Raw genomic sequence first — 21,155 nt, 5'->3', positions numbered from 1 at the left:
TGTGCTTTCGAATATGGGACCCCGGGCCCGAGCAATGGCATTGCAACCGCCCTTTAAAGTGGTCAAAAAAATCAAAAAAAATCAAAAATAAATAAATCGAAAAATCGAATCTTAGAGTTCTGTGCGCAATCTATCTAGCTCCCTTCATGCCAATTTGCAGCCCGAACAAAAAACATTTGTAGGAGGAGATAGGTTTTGGGCGAGTACATGTCGAACATTTCAGAAACGGTTAATTGCGAATATCTCTAAGAGAAAGGGTCTGATTTTGATGAAACTTGGGTGAAATGTATACAATGTGGCTGGCATGTACACAAAAATGAATGGTTGCTATGCACACCTTCCTTGCTTAGCAACAGCTAAAATACTTTATCGTACATCGTACACTTATTGTGGACTGTACAAAAAAATCAATACCTCCGAAACTGGACCTCCAAGGGACCTGTTTTTTTGTTCCCAAGGAGAATGTCTTGCAACATCATATTAAAAAAAAAAAACTTTAGCGAATCGATAAATGGAATTACCAGGGCTGCCATTTGTTAGGGTCTCTTTGGAAACATGCCTGAAATTTCACAAGGCAGGTTTCTGGGCGCAAACTAAGAGGGCTGCGATAATCATATTTATTGTGCTAAATTGATTGATAGCATGTACATGAATATCGGCTAGTCGCGTCGGCCAGCTTTCCATCTAGAGCGAGCAGCCATGTCGCCTACAGGCTTGTTTTTAAATGTATGGATATTTTCATTTTCAGATGTTTTCCGATGGTTCTGTGATTTTATTTTATTTTTTTTCAGTGTATTGGCTTCGATGTCCGTCGGCAGGCAAAATTTAAGCTTTCTACGTCACCCAGAAAGTACCGATCTTTACTATCAGTCAATGAGTGAGTGAGTCAGTCAGTCAGTTAGAAATAGAATGGTAAGAAATAGCTTTATATATGAGATATTAAATAATTTTATGACAATTATTTTATCATATAAATAAAATTATACCCCAATTGAAAAATTGAAGTGTTTTGGCTCATCTTGAACATAAATCGAAATAGGACTCAGAGACTGTTACTTTTACATAAGTCACAAGGAGATGAGTCAACAATGGATTAAATCGGCATGGCCTTTGGATTTGAACCTGCACAACTGCCATCATGAGCTACTTATGAAGAGATGAAGCCTCTCCCAAACTTATCCAGTCATGTTCTTCCTTCCAATCCTTTACAATGGCAATTTACCACCTATTCATTTCATTTTATTTATATCCCAATACTGTACATGATTTTTCCCAAACTCACTGAACATTTTTCTTCTTCCAACCCCTTTACATCTCTCTTCTAAACTACAGCGTGGTCTGAAAGTCGCTTTATACCTGCTAAATTTCTCACACCTCAATCCCTCTCTTCCCCTGCAACCTCCCTGTCATGAAGAATGATGGAGCGCATACAGATACAATGACTGATTAATTATTGTAAGTGCTGTGCAATAAAACAGATAATAGCAATATATCCAAAATGATTACTCAGAAAGGAGTAGAGAATAACAATAAACTTAAAACAAGAATAACAGTAACCCGAACACAACATGAATATGGCACCAACAACAAATGGTGCACACAAAATATTTTTCAGAAATGCTGGACTCTACTTTTGTAAAAATAAATAAATAAAAAGCTATTAAATAATCAAGAGGAAAAATACGATTAACGATTGTGTGCCTAAATTTGCAATCCAGTAGCAAACCACGAGGTGGCATTTATTTCCAGAAATCGAGAGATTAAACTCGTTACTTCGGTCACTTTAACATTAAAAAATCATCTCAAGGGGTGTCTAGCTATGTGTATGTGTGTAGGCTCTACATTTGATCATTTGGCTTATTACCCTCGCCGAAGGAGAGGGCATTGCGTTTGGATCCATTTGTCTGCACAGAACTTTCATGTTTTTCTCTGCAACTGCTTGTCGGATTGCGACGAAATTTTCACCATCAGTGCGCCTCCTCCTGTGGAATGTTATAATGATAATTATGACCTCATGGGTCACGTGTTGTGACAGTCATATTGGAAAAACGGGAAAAAAATTGGACATCTGTATCTTTGAAAACGCACCAAGAAAAAAAATTAAACTTGGCACTAAGCAATGACTCCTCATGGGAATGAGTGATATTTTTTTTTTTTGGACATCAAAGGTGCCCTCGTTATGGCGTCATAATTGCATATGTAGAACACCACGTCTGATCAGTATGAAAATTTTGATGGTCATCTCGGTATAAAATGGTTCACAGAAAAAAAAAATTGATGACGTCATCAATCACTTGATTCGGCAGCCATATTGTTTTTAAAGAAAAACCTTCAAAAACCTTCTTCTCTGAAGCAGCTGAACAGATTGACATGAAACTTTACATGTATGACCACCTGTCAATGAGGAACAAACGGTTCATACAGATGATGTCATTGGTCACATGGCTTGGCAGCCATATTGGATTTATTGGATTGAAGAAAAATATGAAATAATGTTTTCTCTGGAACCACTTCATCAACCGATGTGAAACTTCACATTGATGATCTAGTAGTGATGAGGAATACATGTTTTAAATTTAAACTTGATTGAAATCATGGTCTGGCAGCCAGAATAATTTAATTTTTTGATATGGGTTCTTGATTTAAAAAAAATTATTTTTTATTTTTAATAAGGCTCACTTGGTGGTGCCTGGTTGGGTTTGAGGGTAGAGGAGAACCAGCTGAAATGTAAATCCTATCTAGGTTCCTCCTGATGACTTCATATTTGCTTTTTATTTTTCTTGTTTGGGTTTCTTCCAATTACTCCAATGCAGGACTGTACCTATTTGGTGTTCCATTTAATTTGAATTTATTTTAATCCCATTCTAAATTCAATTGAATAATGAATAATAATAATAATAATAATAATAATAATAATAATAATAATAAACGTCATGGGTCAGGGTCAGGTGTCCGATCAAAGTGGGGTTGCATCAAAGCGGGACGTCTTGGTACCTGGTCATCACTACCAGCAGTTATAAAGCAGCAAATCTCATTATGTCTCTTGTTAATTATGTAACACAGCAGTCCACAAATACCACACAAAAACAGTCCTGGTGAGGGTCTGCAATATGTGATTGCTCTTTTTCTTGTTCTTGTTTTGCATTGCCGTTGGAGTCTGGTTCAGCAGGTGAGTTCCACATTCTTTTGAAAATTCCATGCGTAAGCAGGGCTACTCCATCATCGAGGTTTCTACTTTTTTTTCATTCAAAACACTGAGACAGCAGCATAGCCAGAGCACATTCGTTCTGTCCACCAGTGAACATTGCATCAGACACACATTCACACACTTTTCTCACAAAAATTACCCGACCGAGTGAAATGTTTCTACACCAACTAATGCAACCACAATGCAGAGTTTCCACCAACCTAAGCCTCTTGTATGTGCGTCCATGTGTGTTTTTCACTCTGAATATCACAAAACGTTTTTCTGTATATCTTTTTGCATTTACTTCAGCTTTGTTTTACCGTTTCTGATGCACTATGACAGTGAGTTTGCTCTCACTGGCCTAATAACTTCACTGGCAAAACTGTCAGATCTTTCAAATGGTGGTAGATCTTTTGCCGATGACTTATTTCTTCGTGTTTAACAGATCATGTCAGTCCAAAATATCAGCACAGTTTGCATATCAGAGAAAACATGATTGTATACATGTGGGATTAATCATGAGTAATATTGCAAAATAATGTAATGCTGTTATGACAACAAAAGCTTTTGTCATTAATCAAGATTGCTGTTGATTTTTTTTTTTTGTTGTTATTAAAATCGTATAACTTGTTCTTGCTGCTGACAGGATAGCTCAGAGCGAGTGCACTTCACGTTGAGCTGTCTATCCTGGAAAAGATTCCCAATCCAATTATAAAACTGTCACGATGGTCCTTTAAAGCAGTGTTGCATCATTGAGTGTAGTGCTTTTTTGATGGGGTGTTAAGCCAGCTGTGAGCATTCATGGGTGAACGTTAAAAGATTCCAGGGTAAGTTTCGATAACGTTGTGCCAGTCTCCTGGGCAAATTTTTAAAATGCTGACATGATGGACTGACAGCGTCCCCAGAAATCAAGTAATTTAGCAGTCATACCTTATATCTCAAGTTCAAATAAGTGCAAAAACTAGTAGAGTATATTCAGTCTGAAAGAAGTGACCATGTGGCATGCAGGGTGGAAATGTCTTCCGTTTGCTCAAACACATTCCATGCATACATGTAGTTCTCATCGATGAATGTTTGAATGAATGTCTTGCACGGGTGTACTATTCTCTTTGCAAGCAAGAGCAGTAATGGGTTTTTGCTCATCCTGGTTATGCATGTCCAAGATATGATGCACGAGTTACGAAATGTATGAGCGCAGTTCATCCACTCACAGGATAGCGCAGAAGAAGCATACTCACCTTTGAATTGTCAGGTCTGACTATAAGTAATCATAGAATACTATCCGTTTTTGTTTTTGTTTTTTTTTGTCTGAATACTGTATCACCCAACTGTAAAATATTGTCCTGGTGATTCGCAGACAATTATTGTGTTATATCATAGAAAACGCTGTTATTTCAATTTTCCATTTGCGAGTACTTGTTTGAGTAAATTATGAATACCATGGTGTGTATATGCTGGTACCTTGTCGAAGTTCCAAATTTGTGTCCTTTTTATAGGGGTACTTTACTGGGATCATAACTGTGCCTTAATAATCATGTTTGGAATCGAATTCCAATCAAATACATCAGTAAGTGTAAGTAACTCAATTATAAAAACTTCGACCATTTTTTTTTGCATATGCAATATGAAAATGGTCGTGAAACACTATGATACCCAAATAAAAAGGTACTGAAAACACCAAGTTATAATGCTCTGCCTAATTTGTGATAGTAATTTGATTTGGCTCCATTGATTTACTTTTTGCACAAGACATTTTGTAAAAGAAATTTAATCAATGACTTTTTTTGGTATTTTTCAAATTCGAGGCCCCTGGAATAGTGAGGTGGCGAAGGATAAAATGGCAATCCATGAAATCTACAGAACAAAAATTGAAGTAGACGAACCACCATGGGAAGTAAGGTTTGTTTGAGGTATGCAAACCACTGCATGACACATCAACACTAGCCTTCATGAGCAAGACTCGTTGTTTATTCTAAAACGGCAATGTAATGGTAGTTTGGCACTGGAGGTCACAGTTGGATACAAAAGCAAGGAAATAAACTCACAAGAATAGAGTAGAGTAGAGTAGAGTAGAATAGAGGAGAGGAGGGGACTGAACACAGTGACCTGCAAGTAGGAGAGTTTATTTAGGTAGGGTTTATGGGGTAGAAAATATTGTGGGTAAAGATGTGCAACGACAGGGCATGGTTGTACACTGCCTGCTTGAATCTCTTGAGGGACAGAATATGATTGAACCATCAGAAGGCAGTTACATGCCTGGAAGGAATGAGGAACAAAAAGTGTATCCTAAAGGAACTGAGAAGGGTTTAAAGGCTGGGAAAGTAGAAGTAGCGAGACCAAAGAATAGGTGGTCATAACAAAGAGAGCACTGACCTGACTGTGATGTGAAAGCAACAGATCTTGTGTTTCGACCTCATCACAAAAGATTCCAATGATGTAGGAGATTTAGATTCAAATGAATTGCATGGAAGTATTGTTGAAATCCTCTTGGATAAAAATATCTCTGTGCATGTTTATTACCTTTTTAATTTTTTTCAGTACAGTGGTTTAACAATTAGAAAGTGATGGGAGATTTGGAAACGAGCTCATTGATAATTTTGTTGCCAGTAATTATCGAAGTGGACATTGTGTTGCAAAAGGAGATTAGCCCCACTGCTTCGAAAAAGTCAATATGAATTTATAGTTTGATCTGGAAGTCTTTTAATATGTCAGGAATAGTGAAGTTAACACAGCTTTGACAATATGATTTATTAGAGTTGTGAATTCTGCCAACAAATTTGACAGTGAAGACAAGCCATTGTACAGTTGAAGCTGACCACACGATTGCAATTTCCATCAAAATTGCTGCTTTTGCAAAATTCAAAACACATAAATCATTATTTCATTTCTCATAAATTGCTATTTCGAAACATTGGCATGATTTTAACTGCAGTGTCAACCAATGCACAGAACAGCTCACTTTATACAACCCATACCTAGCGAGTGCAAATCAGTTTTAACTCATTGGATGAACAGGCAGCCTCAAACCTGAGCAGAAACTGTTGTTAAAAAGCTCAAATTTCACGTACAAGGAAACAATAAGGTAATCAAAATAATCAAGATCACCATCCTCTGTTTGCCCATATCCTCATCCAATATATTTATGAATGGAATTAATGAATTTATCATTTCCATTTTATTCATTGATTTTCAAAGTGATCTAAGGCTCACAGAGGACCTTGTAAATGTGTCGCACTCAGAACAAATAAATTAGTGCACCTTTGCATTGATTCAAAGGACATTAGTAAACAATGGACGAACACATATATTATGTGGGATTATGAGCCTGTTTTTTTTTTTGCATCATTCGACACTAACAGGCTATCTCCAGATTTTAAGATTTTTCTATGAATGCAAAGTTAACAAGGTAAACAATGTAGCCCCAAGAGCTTTCACAAATGTAAGAGTGTCAAAGAGTATTTCTCATTTGGCTTCAAATTTAAGGAGATAGTGCAGTACATAATCTTGTGACATTGCTGAGAACCTATAGCCTCATTGTCATACGGTTAGAGGTCCTGATGGAGATAGTGCATTATTATGTGACCTTAGGACAACACTGAGGACATATAGCCTTGGCTCTAGCTATCAGTGTACATTTATTCAAGAGAGTTGTGCAAGCAAACGTTGCAATGAAATTCAAGAAGTTAGAGAATTTTGAACTTAAGATACTGCTGTAATAGTTTGACCCCCTGGATAGAGTCTCAAAAATTTTAATGTATGACAATAAGCAACTAAATTGCAACCGACTTGGCAACACTGTCAAGTAAATTATGTTGTCTGCTGCAGCTTGTACTGCACGGTATATTTTATTTGGCACTTGCCCGTAACCTATATCCTATTAGCCAAAGAGGAAAATGTGTGTGTATATATATATATATATATATATATACCTCTGCCACCAAAGGTGGACGGAGGTTGTTTTCACCCCTGTCTCTCTGTTTTCTTGTTTGTTTGTCTGTGTGCAGGATATCTCAAAAAGTTGGGAACGGATCCCGATGAAATTTCGTGGGCAGGTTGGGTGTGTGGCAAGTACAAATTGATTCGATTTTAGTGAAGATTGGAATCTGGATCCGGATCCGAGATTTATTTAATTTAATCTTCACCATTGAAAGATAGGGCCAAAAACGATATATTTATTGGGCCTGATATGTTCTATTGGATCAGGCATTGCACGGCTGAGGTATGTGCTCTTCCGAGCGCCCTTCTAGTTTCTCATGAGTTTGCTTTAACAGAATATTTGTTTTGGTTTTTTAATATTATTTTTGGTATACAGTATATGGCATATGAAAACTAACCAGAAAGCATTATATTTTTAACAATAACAACGATAATGATCACCATGACAATGATAACAACGACCACATATATTGGTGCATGGCCGGTTTGAACTACCACACCTCACAGCACTCTCAATTCATACATAGATTCCAACATTATTGGAATCTTGATATTAAATCGCTTCTGGTTCGGGGATTTCTCCACATATTGATTGAATCAAATGAAAGGACAAACACTACATTCGATTCATCAGAAGGAAACCGAATAAGTAAAGAGCAAAGATGAAGTCATCAGGAGAAACCTGGATAGGATTTGGGTTTCAACTGCTACTCCTCCATCCTCGAACCCATCCAGGTGCAGCAAAGTGAGTCTTACAGAAAACGTTCTGCAATAATTCACTTCTCCCTAGACAGACAACTAAATAGAGAGTAAAAGAGATAAAAGAAAAGAAAAAGCAAGAATTACAATGAATATTGAGAAATGTGAAAAAGTAGAAAGAAGCTTGAGAGGACCAACAAACAAAGTTGTTGGGAAGAACCCGGATAGATGGATAGATAGATAGAGTAACATAACTACATCAGTAGATGGCTGTACACAAACAATTATTGTTGCAGCCCAGTTCACCACAAAGAAGAAGAATACATGGAGGCAGCGCCTAATAGCAGCCGTTATGGAGTCCTGCAAGTGGTGTGGCAGCTCTCACATGGATGTCTTATTGGCAAAAGTGGCCCCCCTCAAAAAAAATCGTGAAGATCACTGAAATAGGTAGACTAGATGGTTTTTTGCATTCATGGGTGAACGTTAAAAGGTGTCATCAACTGAAAAGGTTATGTTCATTACATGCACAGCGGCATGGCAGTTGCAGAAAACTGGTTCAAACAATAGTTTTTACAACAGTGAGCAATTGTGCCGATTGCTCACTGCTGTAATAACTTTACACTTAGTAGATAGTTTGTGAACTGCACATTTGCTTTTACAATATGCCAGCAGCTGACCAAGAATCATTTGTTTCGCGATGTCTAACAGATAAAGAACAAAGCAATGGATTGTCATTAAAAACAGAATTAGTACTGTCAAAAAAAATAAAGAAAACATCCATCTTGAAATTCAATTTCGAAACTACCATGTCAATCTGTACCATCTACCATGTCAATTGAAACAGTCAAATATTTTGTAATCTAAATTCGAGGGGATGATCCTTTCTCCACTTGATCCTCAAATATTTAGGTTTTATCTACAGTCTCTTCTGATATGACATATTGTTAAAGATGGAACATCTTGCAAAATAAGAAATAAAATAAAAATAATTGAATGACAAAATTAGTTCGCTACTCTTTCTTTGTCTTTCAACAAAGCACAGATTTTTTTCCTGACCTGATAACACATAAATGAGTTGATGTGTCGTGCATACTTAGATGCACAGATTAATCATCCAATCGTCTTGCAGCCATGAGGATGCATTGTCCATAATCATGTGATTTTCAGATGAGACGCTGATCATCCAGATACACCGATTGTGATGTACCATACTCCGTTACAGATCGTCGGTGTGCTGCCGAAGCAGTTTATTGGCAAGGGTTAGGCTGGGTGGTTTGCCATTGCCTTCCCAGCAGTAGTTGTGGCAGAAATTTGGAATTTGGCCATGGGGCTGGCAATAGCTTACCTATTCTTCGCAAAGGACACTGAGATCTTTAACGTCCACCAACAAATGCCGGCAGATGGGACACAAAGTTAACATCAATCCAAGGGATGGCACACTCAATTATGAATCACCCTGCCTGTGCCAGACACACCATCATACCAAACATCAGAGGACACCGTTTTCCACTTGTGAGAATTATCCACATGTATGAAAGTCAGGGAACAATATCTTATTGTTACAATCAGAACAACAGGTCAAGGAGGAAGGAGTCAAAAAGGCACCAAAAAGGAATGATACTCGTATTCTGCGACGAGGTAGTAGAGTCGGCACCACCATCAGGATGACGTCAACTGTCCTACTTATCCCAAAATCAACTGTGAGGAAAGTCGTTATGAATGTTAATACTACAGGCAACAAAAACCCATACCATCTTTCTGGAAAACACACGAGCATGTTAAGCTTTGCCTCAAATGAAGATATCGTGTAGAGATGACCCCAATTCCGTTATTCTGATCAAGGTCATTAGTGAATCAATGCCTAATGTATGTTTTGAGTCTTACACTTGCCTCTGCCTCCGAAGGTGGATGGACGATATGTTTTCAACTCTGTCTTCTTATCCACTTGTTTGTGAGATGGATGTCTCAAAAAGTTGTGGACAGATTCGGATGAAATTCAGTGGACAGATTGGGTGAGTGACAAGTTGAGTGTTTTGCGACAAATTGAGTATTTTGCTGAAGATTCAGATCTGGATCTGGATACTCGAATCTTAAAATGATTCTTCACCATTGAGAGATAGGGCCAAAATTATATATATATATATATATATATATATATATATATATATATATATATATATATATATATATATATATATATATATATATATATATATATATATATGTATGTATATATATATATATATATATATATATATATATATATATATATATATATATATATATATATATATATTATTTCTGTTGACGTATCTCCTCCAAAACTGCCAGACAGATTGTCGCCACTTTCGGCATGTGAGTGCTCTGTGGTCTAATGAACAGCATGGGCTATGTGAAATCTTGCCAGACGGACAGGTTTGGGTATTTTGGGCGATTTTCTAATTTTTACATTTGTTTGCACAGCGACGTGTGACGTCACCGCTGAGAGGCGTAATTCCGTCATGGCATCATCGGTCATTCGCTGACGTCACTACGTCTGTCGTCGACAGACCATCACCACCGAGAGGTGCAATGCCACTCCGAGAAAACAGCGTCTGCAATGTAAAATCCTCTTCTGCACATGCTGACTTCCTCAGAAGGTGAAATTGACACAAAAAATGTAACAAACATTGTATTTAAAGTAAAGATTTATTTAAAAAAATATTATTTATGTTAACGTCTGCGCGTAATTTGACGTTTCTCCTCCGAAACCGCTGGCAGGAATGTGCTCATTTCCCATATACTGGGGTTTCTTAATGTGACGAAGACGATGCACTAAATTTCTAAGCTGGAATTGGATGACAAGGTGGCTTCAACAAGATTTTCAACCCATCGACGGCCGCATTTATTCCTGTTCGGTCGCCATCGCTGAACTGCTGTCCGGTAATTGCTGCCGTCTATCCAAAAAATATGAACTCGAGTAAGGGAGTACTCAATGCATCAAACACTGAACATAAACACAACTGATAATAAATAGTATGGCTCAGAACATCAGCAATGGTTGTCATGTTTTAAAAATCAGCGTGGAAGGAGGGGTACAATGAGCGCCAGAGCTCTGCCAACATGATGTACCCCGATTGGCTCTTTCCCGTACTGAACACGCCATCTTAGACTGTCAATTTGTGTCTGAAATCCAATGTACATATTAAAAACACCCGAAAATAAGTTCCAATAGGCCTACATCCAGATAACATCAAAGGCTATAATCTGAAGGTAGGGGGAACCAGGGAACGGGTATGAGGTCATCCCTTCATTGCCCGGATTCTCTTCTTCTCTTTGTTCTTCGAGAGCGCGGTTTTCAACAATAGATTCTGTACCTTGAACCCGTGCGTGTTAACTGTTCAAATTAAAGAGGTGTTCGATTGTCGGATGCACCCAAACAACTGCCGTTCATTACATTAATTGCCAATATCAACCACCTTCATTACCTGTGTTGTGTCTTGCATGTGTGGTCTTCAAATTAAAGCGTCCAAGCGGTGTTCGATCGTCGGATGTGTGCCAAAAAGTGCCATTCGTTGAAATTTGCATTCTGATTCTCGGTCACCCTCCAATGCTCCTGTTCAGTCTAGGGCTAGGCCTATATCATGTTAAACTTGCCCCATCAGACGCCAACCTTCCAGTCACACTGCAGAGGATGCAATTTCCAGTCAGACTCGCATACTCGATGACCATAAACAAATCCCAGGGCCAAACATTTGACAAAGTCGGAATATACCTCCCAGCCCCTGTGTTCTTCCATGGCCAACTATATGTTGCATTTTCACGTGCAAGAGGTAACTCCTATATATATCTATCAAAGTGGACAATAATTCCTCACAAGGACTATTCAGCAACAAGACACTCACCCAAAATGTCATCTACAGGGAGGTCCTTTAGAAAACTAAGGACAGGTAACCATAGTGCATCACATCCCCAATGACACCCTCCCCAGCTTCCCATAACATCAACTATTATGCCTCATCCACCTTTTTCCACCCATTCAACTCTGTGTGGAGCATGGGTATATGCTAGTACATATATATATATATATATATATATATATATATATATATATATATATATATATATATATATATATATACACATATATACACATACACACACATAGACATGATATTGTCGTGGGGGTAACAATGGGGGAGGTATATCTGCCCTGATCCCATTGTACTCGTATATTGCTTTCATATCTTCCCTGATTCCAATGCCAATCTTTTGCATCTCACTCATTATCTGAGTCATCTCCATAAATCGGTCCATCTCCATTGGTTTTGGTGAGGCCGGTCTGCTACTATGGGGTGTGGACTCCAAAGGGATCGCTACATCCTCTGGGAGGTGAATTTGGTGGTAGGGGCCCCTGAGGAACTTGTACAATCTTAACTTACGCTATGACAGGTGCCATTACACACACAAAACCAAGGAAAATTAGAGATCACCCAGAGAGATAAGGAGCAGTTGAGGATTAGCGACCTCTTAATACCTGGCATGGTCGGCGGATCTGCACAACCCAAATGCTTAGGAAGGTGGAAGAAGGGAGAAAAACTGAAGTTCTCTATGGTGGGAGTGAGAGATGCGAGTGTAGTGCAGTAGCATACCATGCAGCGTGGTGTAAGAGAAAGGTGTTAGACGTGAGTCAGTAAGGTTCGTTCTGAAAAGAATGGTTGGTTGGGACTTGCCCGTGCCGATTGCTCTTGTGCATCCACAGTAGACGTAAGAGAAAGACCCGAACAGAGTGGTGTAAGAATCTGTAGTTGTAAATGTTGGCTGCTGGATGCAGCCAAACTGAGCATCGATGAAATGGGAAGGGTCTTGGCCCATAGAAATAGTCACTCGCTTCACGTTGATGCCGCACTTGGCCATGCCAACTGTGGTGCTATTCGCTCAACACTGAAGCTTGCCCTCCTGCACCCTCTGCTGATGTCTGCTCTCTCCAAAGTCTAGCGTGTCTGGTGAGGTCTGGTGTCTGGCAAGTCTACTCCCTCTGAAGTTCCCCACAGTCTGACCAAATATCTGCTGAATTGCACATTTGTATGGGCTCTGAGTGAGGGAGGGGCTCATAGTTGGATCAATGGGGCTGTTGGCAATTTCAAGCTTCCTTATTGGCACACACCAGTTATCCCACACTGTATGCATGCCCCGCCAGGCCCCAAAACCGAAAATGACCCCATTCACTCCCTGACCTTGTCGCGTGTCAGAGCTCTGAGATTAACATGGGGCGAGAATCTCTGGAAGCGGTCTGGCTCCAAACGTGCACTGGCCCCCATTCAAGCATGGACATTGAGGGAAATTCCAGCGCTTTATCCGTAGGTGTTTGAACAAATTCCAGCGCATGCTCGTGCTTCAAGTTATGTCCCAAAACAACCTGTCTCTCATTCCTTCAGCATCCTTTGAGGCTGTGGTGAGTGTCCACAGAATAGTTGCCAGTTGTTGTGGTTGTAGAGAGGTAAGAGAGCATTGTGGCATTTGTAGCAAAGCGATTGGGAGAAGTGGTTGTAAAGGTGGCACAACAATGGCGTTTGTAGTGAATATGTGAATGTAAGTTATTGTGGGGATTTTTAGGAGACATGTGGAGTTGTTGGTGTTGTGAGCATTGTAATGTTGTAGTGAGCAGATTGAAGGTCTGTGGTGAGAAGGAAGTTCGATTTTTGCAGGCAGTTTGAATGGGGAATGGCACGCAGATGCTAATGAACCCTGCTGTGCTTCTTTGCTTGGTTCCTTTCATCGTTATTGGTTGGTGTGTGTGCTTGCTTGCGTGGTTTGTGTAAGCAGTAAAGTAGCATAAAAGAGTGGAATAAGGGCAAGGATTTAAGATTGGAGAGCTAACTAAAAGCCCTATGCAACGCATCTTTCTCATTTACACACGAGACGTGGAAAGAACGAACTAAATGCATACTAATGAAATAACTGCCTTGTGATCACTGTATGTTGTGCGCCATTGCTTCAGAAGAGTGCGGTTTTGCAAAACTGCAACAATATACAGCACAATATATCAAAAGGTTATCGGCAAATTCGGATGAAACTTGTTGGACAGGTTGGGTGTGTGACAAGGATGAATTGATTCGATGTTGGTGAAGATTCAGATCCTGTATCCTGATCAGATAATTTTTAAATTAATTATTCACCACTGGGGGATAGGGCCAAAAACAATGTTATATCGGGCCTGTAAGCAATGAAACAGAAATTTGGACACGGCCTTGAAAATTGCAATGTGATATTTTACTTAATTACAGTATTTTTCTGTTGCATAATACCCTTGAAGGTACCATGAAGGTACCAAGGTACCTTGAACAAACATCATATTATCATTCTTATTGGAAGTTTTTCAGAAATTGGAATTCAAAGTGAAAGTTGTTTTGACTAAAAATAACTCAAAAATTAACAAAGTTCAGTCCTGTTCTGTCATTAATTAAGCAATACAGTGCTTCAGTCTAATATGTATTTTCAGAATATTTGTTATACTAACACTAAAAAGAAATCACAGTTTCATGATACTTGGTCATGGTGAACATCTTAGGGTGTTATTTCATATCTGTTTGAGTAATGTTACGTAAGTAAGAAAAATGTACATCTGTTTTCTTTGACTAAGTTATTTTTTTAGGTTAATTCTGGCAATTAAAATTTTCTTCCATCTCAGGACCCTTCATGTAAATGCAAGTGTTTTGTTGATATTCATGCATGCATTAAGAAAACGATGAATGAAAATGGTGATGTGAGTAACCAGCATGTAACGTGAATAACAGGCATATAACGTGAGTAACCGGCATGTAACGTGAGTAGCCATGTTTTCCTTCTGCTTAGAAGCACATTTCGTGCATGTGGCTGGATAAAAGTTTTATATATGGTATGTGGTATATGATGTGTACATTGAATACAAGTCAATCGATAACAAGAGGGCAATATCAAAAACAAAGGAGCCCTACCCATCAAGCACTACATTTCCATCTCAGCACATGCTTATATTACTGGTGAAAAATACTTTTCATTCATGACTCTGAGATGCTGTGACAAATTGGATCAATTTTTTTTATATATAACATGTGAGTGTCCCTTTGTTCTACAATTATTTTATTTTTCAACATATTAATGCCTGGCAACATGTGGAATGTTATAAACTAAAATATGCAATGGAATATTTCATGGGACTGCACCTGGATCTGGATACAGTGTGTGCATAATAATTGGGCGCCAAATGTAATTGTACAGCTGCAATGGACGGTGTAAATGTCTTCACACCTGTCTGTTTGTTTTTTGTGCAGGATATCTCAAAAAGTTGTTGAAAGATTCGGATGAAATTCAGTGGGCAGGTTGGGTGTGTGACAAGAACGAATTTATTATATTTTGGTGAGGATCTAGCTTTGGATCTGGATACTATAAATTTTAAAGTGATTCTTCACCATTGAGAGGTAGGGCCAAAAACGATATGTCAAAAAGTTGCGGACGGTTTCGGATGAGACTTGGTGGATGAGTTGGTTGGGTGGCAAGAACAAGTCGATTAGATCGTGGTTCAGGTCCAGATCCAGATCCGGCGCATCAGTCAGATACAAAACGTAAACTGTTCAGCATGGCAGAAGTATGCACTCTTCCGAGTGCCTGTTTTAGTTTATAGTGAAATTCACATCTACACAAAAATAAAAGGAAACAAAGAGAATGTTTTGAAAACAATTACCGTGTACATTATTTTCAAGTTTTAAGTTAGTATCTTCTTTCTAGTATAATGAATCTATCCATCCATCCATTGGGACCATACTCTGTGCAGAGCGTTGGTGCTGCCGAAACAAGCAGTCTCCTTGGCTATTGGGCACAATCCTGGACAGGTCGTCACTCCGTCACAGGATACCAGGAAGCTGGCATTCATTTTGCTGTCCTCGGAAGGATGAAAGGCAGAGTCAACCACACCTGGTATGAATTCAACGATAAAGATGGATTTGAATGAGTAATCCTCGGACCCCAAGCCCACCACCCAAACCATTAAGCCAACAACAGGCATGTAATGAATCAAAGCATCATAATGACAAAAATGTTTGTGAAATGGGAAAAGATTTGACAGAAGAGTTAAAAATGTGGACTGTGATGTCTCTTTTGGAAGGGTGAAAGAGCAAGGTATGTCCTAGATTATGAGGGAAAGCTGTATCCAGAAGTTCTTGCCATTGGGCAGCAAAACGACTCTCAAAACTCAGTCATGGAACCAGTGGGCAAATATTGGAAATGGCCCAAGACATGTGACAATATCTTCAAAGTCCAAGTAAAACTTAAGAGACTATATCTACCAGCAATTGCTAATAACCATGGTCACTTTAAATTCTCTGACTTTAAAGACAGTCCTACAGGAACTGAAAGTACACATATGTATATATACAAGGAAATGGATATATTATTGGTGCAATTTTGTCGTCTTTTTTTTTTTTGTGAATGTAATGCTGTTTTGCACATCTTTGAGTTTTGTAACAGACCTCCAGTATGAAGACAAACAGGACACTGAATATTTTTTAATACATGTATGCAAACACTTCAAGCAATCAACATGGATCATATATTTCCACAGGAATGATTTTAGATAACTTATTAGCAGCTGGAGAGACATTTCTTTATTTTGTACTTTCATGTTACTGTTAGAATGTCTTGCACCTTACACGTCTATAATCAAAATACCAAACCTATAATATGAAAGAAATTGATTTGTTTGAATGACAAAATCGTAATAATGAAGTATTTTTGGAGAGAAGTGTTATTATGACTTTTTTTTTGAGAAACTATGATTTATGACTCTCCTAAAGGTTGGACAAAATGTAATGTGACTGAAGGTAACATGAGTGACTATTTTTTTTTCTCTGAATATGATTGATCTCAGAACATTTAGAGTACATATTGCTGTGTTTGAACCTTGGGAGTAACTGCTAAAATCGATCTATCTGGGTTCTTCCCGACATCTTTGTTCTTCCCGACATATTTGTTCTTCCCGACATCTTTGTTCTTTGTTCCTTTCATACTTCTTTATAATTCTTTCACATTTCTATTTTTAACCCCTTGTTGCTGTTGCACTTGGTTCAAAATGGGGGCTTATAAATTTGCTCTCGATTTTCGTGTCTGTGTGTGAGTCCGTAATCATATCTCTGACATGTATGGACCAATTTTATTCGTACTTGGAAAAAAGACAAAACATGATGGTATACATCTGCAGGTCATGTTTTTTTTTTTTTTCTGAGTTCAAGTTCAAGATGGCCGACTGGTGGATATTTTAGTTATAAAAAACCCCATGTTGAACACGTCCTAAACCATTTCTCGGACATCCATTTACCGATGTTCAAACTTGGCACACAGATAATGAATCATGGCTTGTTATGTACATGTGCACATTATTTTGTTCGAGATCACATCCAAGATGGTCAACGAGCAACTATTTTAGTTGTAAAAAAAAAAACCCCGATGTTGAACGCGTCCTCAACCATTTCTCAGAAATACATTCACGATTTTGTTCAAACTTGGCACACGGATAATGAATGATAGCTTACATATGTATATCATTATTTTTCAACATCAGATCCAAGATGGCCGACTATCAGCCATTTTACTTGTAAAAAAAACCCCGATGTTGAACATGTCCACAATCATTTCTCGGACATGCATTTACCGATGTTGTTCAATATTGGCATGTAGATTAAAAAGAATGATGACTTACATATTCGTGTCATTTTCTTTCGACATCAGAACCAAGATGGCGGACTGGTGGCCATTTTCTTACGGAAAAGTGTCCCCAACCTTTTCTCAGACATGCATGGTCTGAGTTTTTTTTCAATCTTGGCAGAAGCAGAGTACATGATGCCATACACGTGCACCTCACTTAATTTTGTGATCTGATCAAAGATAACTGACTGGTAGACTGGTGGTCATTTTATTGTTCATAAATATGGGCTAGCCCTTTAACTCCATACAGAAAAATTACTAAAACAATGGGGGCTATGACATAAAATGTCTTTTTTTTCTTGTTCATTCTAATTCTTGCTTTTTACTCTTTCATCGATTTCATTCTCGATTTCTCTTTAATTATTTATCTTTTGAAGGAGAAGTGAATTATTGCAGAAAGTTTTCTGTGAGGCTCACTTGGCTGTCCCTGGATGGGTTTGAGGGTTGTGGCATAGCGGCTGAAACCCGAATCCTGTCCAGGTTCCTCCTGATGACTCCATGTTTGCTCTTTACTTCTTCGGATTCCTTCTTGGTCTTCCACTTGATAATGTGTAACCTGATGACAGGTATGTATATCACCCATGCAAAACTATTTTCCAATAATCATCTGTATGATGACACTTTTCTGATTGGACCACTTTGCATTTTACAAATTATCTAATGTGAGTAACAGACACTTCTTGATGAAAATAGTACAATGAAATATTTTAACTAAATATTTGCTTCTGTGCTGAGGAAGGACAGGCTTTATAGCAACTTCTCTGAAAAAAAGGTATGGAGTTAATTGCATCAATTAAGAAATTATGGACCTTCGATTTCGCCAAACCCCATCGAAATGTAATGTGAGTAACAGTGGAATCTGCAATATAGCACAATATCTCGAAAGGTTATTGGCGGATTCTGACAAATTTGGTGGACAGGTTGGGTGATTGACAATAACAAGTTTATTCGATTTTGGTGAAGATATGATTCCAGATCGAGTTTTTTTCATTTTATAAAAGTGATTCTTCACCATTGAGAGATTGTGAAAAATGATGCAAAGCACGATAATTCAAAAAGTATTGGACGGCTCTGACAAAACTTGGTGAATGAGTTGGGGAGGTAATGAGAACAAGCCGATTCGATTTTTTTTTATTGAGGTCTAGACTCAGATCTGGCTTATCAGTGGGATACAAAACGTAAACTGTTCAGCCTGGCAGAGATATGCTCTCCACTGGGTGCAGTTCTAGTTATTTATTGAATGCCTTGTCTTAAAATATGAAGTTGCTTTTGGTGGATATGCTCTGGACTTTGTGCAGTCCCTTAAAAGCTGTAACAGACTTAAAATGAATTAACTTTTCATGTTTGGTAGTCTCTACCGTTTACAAGATTCAAGAGAAACCTTCGTAGGCTGGAAAGTAAAGTTTCACTTCCCCTTCAGTATAAGTATAAATATTACTATAGTTCGTATGAAATATATTCAACATCAAGACATCAATGTTCAGCTGTCTTTTTCGTCAGAAAGTGTCAAGTTTATGTGCTTCTTACTGTTGTAAGAAGGAATTCTCAGTTTCTCTTGTTTTCTCGTCTTCATCTATGAGCCAGAAATAACAGATGAATGCTCTCAAAGCTCTAAATATTGTATTGCAGAATTTCAAACTTTGATCTTTAACCCTTGACTCAAAAAGCTATGCTGACTGATTAGGAGACATGCCCCTCAGGTTACATACCACTGATATAAAGTATTCATCACACGTTTCAAAATTCACAATCATGCTCAAAAATCGAAAGTAAACCAGAGCTGCATTCTTGGCTTCCCATCAAGCAGAAAGCTGCATCTTCTTTGGTTTCTCTCAAACACATTTTTTAATTATTATTTTTACATACATAGTGGATGCTCGTGGAAGAGCTAGTAGTTGTATTTGAATGGATCAGGAAAAAAACAGGACAAAAGGAACAGTTGAGAGGGGGAAACACCAACAGCAGCGTTGAAGGCCAACATAACATAAATCAATGCTATCAGGACCAGGTAGTGAGAAAGCATGAAAAGAACAGAGGGTGCAACACCAGAAAGATTAAGAGAGACCATTGATGTCTGCGATTGTGAAGTGATAGACCCATAGACTCCGCTTCATCGCGAGAGATTCCAATAATCTTGAAGGCCTCAATTTCCATGGCGTCAAGCTGTGTAAGTTGTGAGGCAGGGGAGCCAGCCCAGGAAGAAGCTGAGGATGAAGGCCTTGTCGGTGGATAGGAGTTCAGGTGTGCCAAGGAAGGACTTTGTATGACAGAGAATGCCCTGTCAGTGACTGGCTTTGGAGGACAACTTTGAAATGTGGTTTGGCCAAGAAAGATCCTGGCTGATAGTAGAACCAAGGAGTTTGAATGATTTGACTTCCTCAAGAGGATATTCCAAGTGTTTGACCAGCTTGGGATTTTGTCAAGATTTGATGAGAGGGAAGAGACTGCATCCTGCCTGTGTGAAGGATGAGGCATGTTACTGCACAGGGTGGAATCAACAAATCGATAGATTTTCCAGAGAGTCAGAGATCATTGATGAAGATCAGGAATACGACCGGGCACAGATCACTGCCTTGGGGCACACCAGCCTTGATGGGGAGAAGAGATAAAAGGATTTAATTGAGTGCCCCATATTGGCTACAAAAGTAGTGGAAGTAAATAAGCCATGTGTGGAGTTGGCCTTGGTTGATATGGACAGTTTGGAGAGCAAGGAAGGATGCCAGACCACATGAAAATAAGGAGATATATCCAAAGAAATGGCCCTGATCTCATGTCTGATATAGAGGGCCACTATACATTGTTGGGTGAGTAGAAGCAGCATGTCCAAGGTGGAGTGATCTGTTCTGAAACCAAATTGGTGATCTGAGATGAGGTTGTTGGAGAAAAGGAAAGATTTCATATCAACTGTGGTAATGGATTCCATGACCTTGCTGATGATTGGAAGTTATCTCATTGGTTTATAGTTGAAGGGATAAGTTTTTGCTCCTTTTTAATGTCGTGCAGTGATGTTGGTGGCTTTCAAAGCAGATGAAAGATGACCCAGGGCAAATGACAGGGTGAAAAGGAGAGAAAGAGGGTGTGCAAGATCAGCAAAGCAGGTATTTTGTACATGTGAGCTGATGTCATCCAGTCCAGTTGCAGGGTTAGAATTGAGGGTTGAAAGAACCTTCTCCACCTTCTCAGGTGTAAAAGACACTGATCCAGGAGCAATGGGCATGATCGGGAATTTATGGGGACCGTGAGTGAGGGGTTGGGGACAAAAGATTTTGAAGCAAACACAGAATTGAGGCATTCTGCCTTTTCAAGAGTGGAGTCAGCTGTGTTGCCATTTGAAGAGATGGAAGGGATGGAACACCAGAGACAGACTTAACATAGCACCACCAGGTGTTAGACAAGGGAGACAAGTTTGAAGGTTCATTTTTGAGTTGGACAGATATTGTTTTCTGGCTGCCGTGCGTGCATGTGCACACGCACATACTTGTTGCAGACTTTTTAGAATGCACTGAGATTGCCTTTGGTTGGATTAGCCTTCCAGGAAGAGAAGGCAAGTTGTTTGAGAGCAACTGTCTCACCACATGATTCAGTGTAATATGGGTGGGAAGAAGGGTAGAATAAT

At 38.8% G+C, this 21,155-nt stretch overlaps 1 long non-coding RNA gene across 2 annotated transcripts in view; it reads left to right on the top strand.

Annotated features, from left to right (window-relative positions):
* The window catches only part of LOC147034575 (uncharacterized), a 110,123-nt gene that overhangs the window by 46,787 nt on the left and 42,181 nt on the right, over positions 1 to 21,155 (top strand). The window contains exons 2-3 of one of the 2 annotated variants that reach the window (XR_015059314.1): positions 10,286 to 10,461; positions 15,615 to 15,757. This is a non-coding gene — a long non-coding RNA (uncharacterized LOC147034575). The remainder of the gene's footprint in view (positions 1 to 10,285; positions 10,462 to 15,614; positions 15,758 to 21,155) is intronic. The other variant, XR_015059312.1, reaches the window with a different exon arrangement.

Source organism: Eptatretus burgeri, chromosome 1 (assembly GCF_056783735.1).
Source record: "Eptatretus burgeri isolate ZD-2024b chromosome 1, Ebu_testis_v1, whole genome shotgun sequence".
In the NCBI taxonomy this organism is placed as follows: Eukaryota; Metazoa; Chordata; class Myxini; order Myxiniformes; family Myxinidae; genus Eptatretus; species Eptatretus burgeri.
The sequence above is the reverse complement of the archived record's forward strand: the minus strand, read 5'-3'. Positions and strand labels throughout refer to the sequence as shown.